Genomic DNA, 10555 nt, shown 5'->3' on the forward strand with positions numbered 1-10555 from the left:
CAGCCATCTTGGATTCTGGAAAACGGGGACCGGAATGAGTAAGCAGAATCAGAAATCAGAAACAAGTGAGGCCAGCAGGTAAGTTATCAATAATTTTGCAGTATTTAATTAGTTGTTTTTTTGGACTGAATGGTTGCTTTTTAACCAGTAAGCAGCAGCTCCAGTGTGCGTCTAGCTGGGGTGTATTTACGTTGCTGAGCGGTCTCATGCTGCAATCTAGCACATCTTGACGTCACGCTCAATGTCATAAGCGTTAACCCTAAAGTTTAAAACTCTGTAGAACTAATGACGAAGCTCTTTACAAAATTTATATATATTTATTTTTTCTTTCACGTAATAATTTTTATTATTTCTAAAGGTCCAAAGCGCTGAAGAGCAATCCCAGCGACGCCAACTGCTGTGTCTGGATAGGGCAGAGGGAGCGGCTCAGCTTCAGTGTGTGGTAAGCGCTTGTGAGCTTGATCCCCCCCCCCCCCCCTGCTGAAGAGAAGAGAAGACTGCAAAGGTAAGTGTAAAATGAATAAATGGGTTACATAGAGAATTAGAATAATATTTACACACAGGGGTGTAACTACATTGTGCTGGGCCCCTTGCCACACTTTGGAATAGCCTCATCCACCTTAAAGAGGCTCTGTCACCACATTATAAGTGCCCTGTCTCCTATATAAGGAGATTGGCGCTATAATGTAGGTGACAGCAGAGCTTTTTATTTTAAAAAAACAATCTATTTTCACCACTTTATTTTCGATTTTAGATTTATGCTAATGAGTTGCTTAATGCCCAAGTGGGCGTGTTTTTTCTTTAGACCAAGTGGGCGTTGTACAGGGGAGTGTATAACGCTGACCAATCAGCGTCATGCACTCCTCTCCATTCATTTAGGCAGCGCATAGGGATCCTGCTAGATCCTTATGTGCTGTCTTATACTAACACATTAACAATACTGAAGTGTTTAGACAGTGAATAGACATTCTACAGGAAATCTATTCAGAATCCCTGCACTTTGTTACAGTTCCTGTGGTAGTTACAGCAGAGGAAGCGTAATCTCGCGAGATTACGCTGTAGATGACAGGTTACAACGAGATTACGCTTCCTCTGCTGTAACTACCACAGACAGAGTTACAAAGTGCAGGGATTGTGAATAGACATTCCGTGGAATATCTATTCACTGTCTAAACACTTCAGTATTGTTAATATGTTAGTATAAGACAGCACATAGAGATACCTGACGAAGCATCAGCGAAACGCGTGTCGGATCCAGCAGCGGTCCCCCCTCCCGGTCCTGATCTCCTGGCTATCCTTGTACTGTGTAGGTGTAGGTATACTGCCATTTGTATGTTAATTTTGTGTAAGATTGCACTTGCATCTTTCCCAAGTATAGTTATCTATCTGTGCCATACCTAGCACCTGCTTTAAATGATTGATCCATGCACTTTAGCTCTCTGGGTGATCGCATGACCAATTTACCATCTGGGGGGGCCACACTGCTTTTATGTTCTGATTCCATCTTTTTACGAGGGCTTATGTTATTTTATTGTGTATAGTTGTTTTTATGTGATTTCTTGTGTCTAATTGCCTTTAATAAAGATTGTACGTAACTTTTCTATTTATCTGGTCGTGCGTGACCTGTCTCTTTTTCTGGTTTGTTATATCAGTCACTAGGACCATTGGTACATTTTGGGGCATTGTTCGGTTTGGTAAACAGCACATAGAGATCTAAAAGGATCTCTATTAACTGCCTAAATGAATGGAGAGAAGTGCATGACGCTGATTGGTCACTGATTGGTCAGCGTCATACACTCCACTGTACAACACCCACTTGGTCTAAAGTAAAAACACGCCCACTTGGTAGCAAGCAGTGTTTCGCCAATCTTGCTTTTCTAGAAAAAATACATATATTTTGCTCTTGGTTAATACTTATTGAGACCAAAAAAAGGCCCACTACCACACCCAGCCGGGCAGCAGCAGGAAATTATATCAGACGCAGCATACACCGTCCTAACGCTTTGTTAAATACGTGGATCCAGTTTTAGGCTGGGTTCACACGACCATGTTACGGACCGAACACAGTGCAGGGAGCCGGGCTCCTAGCATCATAGTGATGTACGACGCTAGGAGTCCCTGCCTCTGCGTGGAACTACTGTCCCGTACTGAAAACATGATTACAGTACGGGACAGTTGTCCTGCAGCGAGGCAGGGACTCCTAGCGTCGTACATCACTATGATGCTAGGAGCCCGGCTCCCTGCACTGTGTTCGGTCCGGGTCTTCCGGCCGAAATACGTTCCGTACATAACGGACGTAACATGGTCGTGTGAACCCAGCCTTAAGTGGGGCTCGCAGATTCCAGGTCGACCCAACCCCCTCTGACCGCAATTGTTATGCCACTGTTTTAACAACCTGTTTTTCCTCTGCTCTTATGTATCTATTTTTGATCATAGACGGGGTTTAGGATTGTACCGAAACAAACCCTGTATCTGCTATTTTATTTATCTGAACCTGTCGGCCTGTTAATGTTGCCCTAACTGCGGGCAGTATGATATAGTTACAGGTGCACTGATCCTCCGGATAGGCCATTAATAGCTGATCGGTCGGGGTCCAACTATCAAGTCCCCCACCGATCAGCTGTTTTGAAGGGAGTGCAGCGCTGCTTCCCCTTCATTTCTACTTGTGAAACGTCGACCCGGTTGTAGCAGCGATTCACAGTATTGCAGCGTTCTCACATTGAAGTGAATGTGAGAAGGCTGCAATACTCTGAATTGCGCTACATCTCTGTCGATGATTCACAGTGAGCAAGTAGAAATAAGGGCAAGTAGCGCTCGTACGAGCGCTGCACTACCTTCAAAACAGCTGATCGGCTGAGGATAGGCCATCCATTTTTAGGGACTGGGAAACCCCTTTAAGTATTATTATGTTCATTAAATTTGCAGAATAAAGGAATAAAGTCTATATATATTTTTATTTTTAAGATGTAGTTGAATATCTTTTGACTAAAACCAACAAAAGTTGTAGTTTACAATAATCTCGCTGTCCCTTGTATAACAAATTTACTTTTGTCAAAAGTACAACATTGCTGTAACAACCTTAAACAAAGCCCCCTTTTTTACATTTTTAGCATTTCAACCCTTAGGCAATATGTGATCTTAGCACCAGGGCCTGCTCAAGGTTTATGTGGACCCTTGGGCGACAGAGTTAGTGGGCCCATTTGCAGGGGAACTCACGGTGGCAGTAAAGTGCCACACAGCCCCCCTCCCCGGTAGTGCCACACAGCCCCCCTCTGGTACCCCTACCTGGTAGTGCCACACAGCCTTTGAGGCTCCCTCTAGGAGTGGTAGCCGACGCTCTGGCCGGGGATTCCGCTTCAGGAGGAGCCCATGACGTCACTGTCCATATACATACAGTGATGTCAGGGGCAACCCCAGAGCCATAATACCGGGCAAAAAGCTACTAGCACTCTGCTTAATACACTGCTCTGCTCCTGACATCACTGTCCATATATGGATAATTCTCTCCGGAGCAGAGCTAGAGTCTCAAGCACAGCACTAGTAAAGGCTCTGCTCCGGAACTCAGTCTCTGGGGAAGCCCCCTGACATCCCTGTCCATATATGGATAGTGATGTCCCGGGCAGAGCGCTACTAGCACTCTGCCTGTGATTCCTTCTCTCCTTCTGGCATCACTGTCCATATATTGACCGTGATGTCAGGGGCAACTCCAGAGCCGGAGTCCTGGGCAGAGCGCTACTAGCACTCTGCCTGGGATTCTGTAGAGTAGTAATTGGCAGAGCGGGGAGATATCTCCCTGCTCTGCCATAGCGTTCAATAGTATCTGCGTCCTTAGGATGCAGATTCCATTGAATGTGGCGTCACTACCGCTGTAGCAGCCATAGCGGCTGCTAGCGGGGCCACTGGACATGGGGTGCACGTGACAGTGGGCAGCACGGGCCCCCTCATGCTGTGGACCCCATAGCGGCTGCTACAGTGGTTGTTACGTTGCCTCCTAGACAGGGGCTTCTTATAGAATCTCCGGCAAGAGTGTTGGCAGCGCTCTGTCCGTGGTTTCCACTTATGGAGGAGCCATGACAGCAGCGTCAGCACTATTTAACATTTAGCTCTGGCATCTCTGTAGGATTCGGCAGACTTAGGGTATGTGCACACGCTAGCTGACTTTTACGGCTGAAATGACAGCCTGTTTTCAGAAGAAAACAGCTGCGTCGTTTCAGCCGTAAATGCTCCTCCTCGTAATATACGAGGCGTCTGTGACGCTCGTATATCTTGAGCTGCTCTTCATTGAGTTCAATGAAGAACGGCTCAAATTACGTTTCAAAGAAGTGCCCTGCACTTCTTTGCCGAGGCATTCAATTTACGCGTCGTCGTTTGACAGCTGTCAAACGACGACGCGTAAATTACAGGTCGTCGGCACAGTACGTCGGCAAACCCATTCAAATGAATGGGCAGATGCTTGCCGACGTATTGTAGCCCTATTTTCAGACGTAAAACGAGGCATAATATGCCTCATTTATGTCTGAAAATAGGTAGTGTGAACCCAGCCTTAAGCTGGCCTTACACTTGAGACAGCAATCGTCCAGCCGACAGCTGTTTCTCTAGACTTCCCCACACACATGCATGCTCAGCCGAGTGTGCATGTGTTTTCAAGAAGGATATATGAGAAAGGAGCTGTCAGACTACTGGCAACGGCTTATCTATTTGCAAGCAAAAGGATTGGGCACATTGAAATTCCACATGCCTGACCCTCTCTGGACACAACCAAACATATTAGATGTTCGGTTGGTCATAGTAGTGGGTTAGTATAAATAACAGTTGATATTGTTGGTAGTGTACTTATGTAGTATGAACTGACATTTGTCTTGTACCCTTTTTTTTTTAGCAGTGATTTATCAGGACTTTAGTACAGGTTTGTGAGTTAATATATTTCATTTTGTTCAGACGTTCTACTAGTTCAGTTTCATTGTTATTTCACACGGTTTTCCTTCCTTGGTGAAGATTTTTGAACCATTTAACAATTTTATTTTCTCTATAGCAAATTAAGTTCCCCTTTTTCAATTGTCTTCTATCAATACTCCTCATTATAAGTTTTGGGGCTATTAGAGGTAGCAAGCAGTGTTTCGCCAATCTTGCTTTTCTAGAAAAAATACATATATTTTGCTCTTGGTTAATACTTATTGAGACCAAAAAAAATGTACCACCATAAATCTGGCTTTCAAAAACGCAAGAAAAAAAGAGAGCGTGAAGAAGAGGAAAAGATAAAGAAAAAAGTGATACTGGACTACTTTAAGAAGCCACAATCCAACCAGGGAGGTGATGTTGAAATCCAAGAATTACCTGAACTACACATAGAAGCTGGTCTGTGTTGGTTCAGAGCGCACAAGATTGAAAGAGGTGCACGAATAGGGTCCCAACCCAATTGTATATAGAAAAGTATCCGGCACACAAATGTGGTTCAATTTTGCGATTTTATTAAATTCGATGCCATGGGCAATGTGCGTGCAACGTTTCGGTTCAACGACCTTCGTCAGGCACTGCAGGTGTACAAAATATTTCACATGAATATATTGGCATCATATTTCAACAATAACATTATATCAATGGTGCAAAACAGCAAGTAAAGAGAAACTGGAAAGAATAAAATAAAAAAGGTAAAAAATAAGAACAGAGTCTTTTGTCAAGACACATACAGTGTTCATATATAGTCAATATATCTATTATTTTATTGGGAACAAGCCTCGAGATATAGATATGAATATTTATTTAAATATGGCCCAATGTATGTTAGAGGGTGACTATCTATCCAGTGCACAAACAAAAGGTATACACAATAGCGGTATATCATCAAGTATCACATCGTCATATCAAGACAATTTAAGACAATTTCTATCAAGTGTGATGGTTACAATGGGATAATGAATAATGTAGCTTAGAGCAACAGAACGAGGTACATAGAAAGAAAATCTGTGATTAACAAGAGAACCACATATCGGTAATCCATTCTTAGAGGAAACAAGTACATTGGTATAGATGGCATAGATCATAGAGCGTAGGTTAACAGAGATTACACTAGTGTTAATCACACAGATATAGTCATTTAGCTTGGACCAACAGACCGAGGTATATACAGAAAATCTCTGATTCAGAAGGGATTCCACCTATATATTTGCCATTCTTTAAGGAAACAGGCATATTAGCATATATGGCATAAATCATAGAGCGTAGGTAAGCAGAAGATACATTGGTGATATCAATGCAGCTACAGTAGAGGAAATCCACTAGGTGGCGCCTGCGAGCCTGCAGTCTCATATGAGTCCCTATCTGAGGTGCTGTCAGAATCTTGTCGGCACATCTAGCACCACGCTCAGCCTGAGATAAATTAAGAAAGTTTGCATGACATAAAGGTATAATATTAAGAAGTGTTGTTTACCTAGATCCCACTTGGCGTATGATTCTTGAATTATATCGTGCTGCAGTCAGTATGGCGGCTTGCCGCTTAGTTTTGGCGCTAAATTGTACTTGAATCTCCATGGTTTAAATACTATGTATTCTGGGCGTGAGGTGGGCGGTATTAAGGTGCGTGTCATGTGACGCTTCAATCGTCACACTGGGGCTGTAGGGGGTCCTATTATAACCAGTCGAGACTTTGGACTAAGAAACAAGAGTTTCTTTAACCCTCCAAAGAACTCACCAGCGTTGGAGACCTTCATTAACCTGATCCACAGAGATGTGGACGGGTTTAGCCACGACTTCAGATTGGGCCATTTTAAAAGCCAGGCCAATCTAAGCAATCTGGACAGACAAGCCTTGTCCTCCCTTACCGGAGACAAGGATTTGGTTATCAAACCAGCTGATAAGGGGGGAGCAATTGTTGTCATGGATAAATCTACCTACTTTAGGGAAATATACAGACAATTACAGGACACTTCTGTTTATTTACCTGTGAACCAGGACCCCTCAAATAGGATCGCACTCAAGATCCAAAATGTCCTAAAAAAACATATGACCCTAGGTACGATAGACCAAGACACAGCTTCCTACTTGACCAATAGACATCCAGTCACACCTGTATTTTACACACTACCTAAGATACACAAGGGCCTTGACAATCCTCCAGGCCGCCCGATAGTAGCCTCAACAGATTCAGTATTCACTCCACTTTCCAAGTTTATGGAGAAATTACTCACTCCTCTAGTGAAAGATACAAGATCTTTCCTGTTAGATACGTCCGATTTTTTAGAAACTATTCACACTCTGGATGCACTACCCCCTGACGCTATCCTTGTGACCATGGATGTGTGTAGTCTCTATACATCTATTGAACACTCCAAAGGACTCGTAGCAGTTGAGACAATGCTGACCAAGGCAGATAAGGAAAGACAGATTATAGACCTCGGTCTGGATCTACTAAATGTGATCCTTACTGATAACTTCTTCCTCTTTGAGGATACATACTATATTCAACAGAGAGGCACGGCCATGGGGTCTAACGTGGCACCACCATATGCCAATTGCTTCATGGCCCATTTTGAAGAAAATTTTGTCTACCCCACAAACACTTTTAAGGAACATATCCTGCTCTGGAAAAGATATATCGACGATATATTCTGTATATGGACGGGCTCAAATGAGTCATTACTGGTATTCTTGGAATACCTCAACAATATTTGGCCGGAACTTCAATTCACTCTTAACCATGATACATCCAGGATCAGTTTCCTAGACACAATGGTCATTAAGGGTGAAGAGGGCTTTCTCAGCACTGACTTGTTTATTAAGGAGACAGACAGGAATGGGCTCCTACATTATGACAGCTGTCATCCAATAGCAACAAAAAAATCCTTACCAAAGTCCCAATTTAACAGGGTTACTAGGATAGTGGACGACAGTGTAAATAGAACCATGAGAATGACTGACATGACAAAAAAATTCTTGGACAGGGGCTATCCGACTCGTACACTGTTGGAGGCACAAGTTAATACTATCAGCAATAGGGACTCGGTCAAACCTAAACGCATACCGTTTGTACATATATATCATCCCTGCGCTTATAAAGTGCATCATATAATTAGAAAGCACTGGCCCCTCCTGAAAGAAGCTTACCCCAAAATTACGGAATTCCAAGCTCCTTTCCTCCCTTGTTCCAAAAGACCACGTAACCTTAGAGACAAATTGGTGAAAGCGGATATAGGTTCAGCCAAAAGATACTCGAGACAGACCTTCTTGAACACCCCTAAACAAGGCACTTTTCCATGCCGGTCCTGCATGCAGTGCTCCAATGTGATCAAGGGCAATACATTACAACATCCCCAGACAGGTGAACGCATACCAGTGAACGAATACTTTACATGCAATACCAATTATGTCGTTTACATGATAAAATGTCCCTGTGGACTGGCCTACGTTGGTGAAACGACACAACGCATACGAGACAGAATTGGACAGCATAAGAGTAGCATACGCTGTAAAAAAACCTTGCTACCTATCCCTGCGCACTTCCTAACAAGAGCACATAACATTTCGCAACTTCAGTTCCAGGTCATAGAACATGTACCAGCGCCCAGGAGAGGAGGGGATAGAATTAGGACATTAAAACGTAGAGAAGCCTACTGGATCCATAGATTGCAGACACTTGAGCCCCGAGGCTTGAATAGGGAGTATGAAGTTAGCAGCTTTTTGTGAATATAGAATATGACTGTATGCATAATAATGATCTTAATATGTTCAGTTATGGTGACTAATGCATCTTTTTACTTCACAACAGACACGTTGATCTACTCTATGGTATATAACACACCAACATCTGACCATACCGGACCACGGTATCCTTTTAAAAAAAATCTCTAGCACCTAGCAGTAAGTCCAATATGATTGATGGTTTAGTGGTAATACATATCCACTACATAGTACTATAATAACATGCATAGATTTAGATATAACTTTGTTAATATCCAACTAATATCATTATAGGTTAAAACGACACCTGCCCGATAATATAGAATCTAGGACAGTACTCATGATCTAAGGTGATGCACTATGGTAACTAGTCCAGTTTTTGATTTACCAGTCACTAGTTTATATCTCATGTGGATGAGATAACTAAACACCCCTCATATAATAAGTCCTACTATCCTTCTGCCTCCTATAGCGTTCTCAGTCATTCAATATCTAAAATCGGACTACTAGCAGTGAAATAGAGTGATCGTAGTACTCACTATGAGACACGCCCCCTACTCGTCACTACATACGATGTGTTAATCTTCAGGGACTCCCTCCATGACGCTTTCAAACATGGCCGTCCCACAAACCAAATATGGGAGTGAGTGTAACTCCCTTCGTTGGGACACGCCCCCTGCTAGCTATGTCGGTCTACACATCTTTACAGCTATACAGCCCCAGTGTGACGATTGAAGCGTCACATGACACGCACCTTAATACCGCCCACCTCACGCCCAGAATACATAGTATTTAAACCATGGAGATTCAAGTACAATTTAGCGCCAAAACTAAGCGGCAAGCCGCCATACTGACTGCAGCACGATATAATTCAAGAATCATACGCCAAGTGGGATCTAGGTAAACAACACTACTTAATATTATACCTTTATGTCATGCAAACTTTCTTAATTTATCTCAGGCTGAGCGTGGTGCTAGATGTGCCGACAAGATTCTGACAGCACCTCAGATAGGGACTCATATGAGACTGCAGGCTCGCAGGCGCCACCTAGTGGATTTCCTCTACTGTAGCTGCATTGATATCACCAATGTATCTTCTGCTTACCTACGCTCTATGATTTATGCCATATATGCTAATATGCCTGTTTTCCTTAAAGAATGGCAAATATATAGGTGGAATCCCTTCTGAATCAGAGATTTTCTGTATATACCTCGGTCTGTTGGTCCAAGCTAAATGACTATATCTGTGTGATTAACACTAGTGTAATCTCTGTTAACCTACGCTCTATGATCTATGCCATCTATACCAATGTACTTGTTTCCTCTAAGAATGGATTACCGATATGTGGTTCTCTTGTTAATCACAGATTTTCTTTCTATGTACCTCGTTCTGTTGCTCTAAGCTACATTATTCATTATCCCATTGTAACCATCACACTTGATAGAAATTGTCTTAAATTGTCTTGCTATGACGATGTGATACTTGATGATATACCGCTATTGTGTATACCTTTTGTTTGTGCACTGGATTGATAGTCACCCTCTAACATACATTGGGCCATATTTAAATAAATATTCATATCTATATCTCGAGGCTTGTTCCCAATAAAATAATAGATATATTGACTATATATGAACACTGTATGTGTCTTGACAAAAGACTCTGTTCTTATTTTTTACCTTTTTTATTTTATTCTTTCCAGTTTCTCTTTACTTGCTGTTTTGCACCATTGATATAATGTTATTGTTGAAATATGATGCCAATATATTCATGTGAAATATTTTGTACACCTGCAGTGCCTGACGAAGGTCGTTGAACCGAAACGTTGCACGCACATTGCCCATGGCATCGAATTTAATAAAATCGCAAAATTGAACCACA

The 10555-nt window shown here is 42.5% G+C and overlaps 2 long non-coding RNA genes across 2 annotated transcripts; one reads left to right on the forward strand and one right to left on the reverse strand.

Annotated features, from left to right (window-relative positions):
* Nucleotides 1–5446: 5446 nt before the first annotated feature.
* On the reverse strand, nt 5447–9574 carry LOC142698087 (uncharacterized). The gene is made up of 2 exons (XR_012865678.1): nt 6428–9574; nt 5447–5531 (listed from the first exon to the last, which is right to left on the reverse strand). It is a non-coding gene; the product is annotated as an uncharacterized LOC142698087 (long non-coding RNA).
* On the forward strand, nt 8657–10555 carry LOC142698086 (uncharacterized). Its single transcript, XR_012865677.1, has 2 exons — nt 8657–8819; nt 9635–10555. It is a non-coding gene; the product is annotated as an uncharacterized LOC142698086 (long non-coding RNA).

Source organism: Rhinoderma darwinii (assembly GCF_050947455.1).
Source record: "Rhinoderma darwinii isolate aRhiDar2 chromosome 11 unlocalized genomic scaffold, aRhiDar2.hap1 SUPER_11_unloc_7, whole genome shotgun sequence".
NCBI lineage: Eukaryota > Metazoa > Chordata > Amphibia > Anura > Rhinodermatidae > Rhinoderma > Rhinoderma darwinii.